The sequence below is a fragment of the Brassica oleracea genome, chromosome C3, assembly GCF_000695525.1.
Source record: "Brassica oleracea var. oleracea cultivar TO1000 chromosome C3, BOL, whole genome shotgun sequence".
In the NCBI taxonomy this organism is placed as follows: domain Eukaryota; kingdom Viridiplantae; phylum Streptophyta; class Magnoliopsida; order Brassicales; family Brassicaceae; genus Brassica; species Brassica oleracea.
The window spans coordinates 38,758,027-38,758,486 of NC_027750.1; positions in this window are offsets into that span (position 1 = coordinate 38,758,027).

A 460-nucleotide genomic window follows, 5' to 3' on the forward strand; every position below is an offset into this window, starting at 1 on the left:
TCTACTCTTATTTAAATTTCTCGATACTATAAATTATAAGTTATTTCATAACACATACCTATTAATTTTAATGGTAGCCATGACCCGGTCTTTTCCTTGTAGAGGGCACTTTAAATAAATAACCAGTTTAAATTATGAGATTTGTTGAATCCTAAATCCGGTAATGGGATAGAACAAAACGTTGATTTTCGTCATTCGGGAGCCCTTCAGTCACATCGATAGATGTCGGAGTTGCCCATATGTCGCCATGCTCTCTCTTCGATTTTACTGCCGCTTCTTCTTCAAAAGTAATTCCTCTCTCTTTATTTTCCGCCTTACCATTTTTATCATTTCTAGGGATTTCGCTGTTCTAGTTGTTCTCCATTGAAATCACACTGTTTCCCTTTCTTCTCTCTTTTCTTCGATGGATGATAGTGTTGGGTCCCTCCTAGATGGAGAGGACCAATTGGGGTGAACTTAA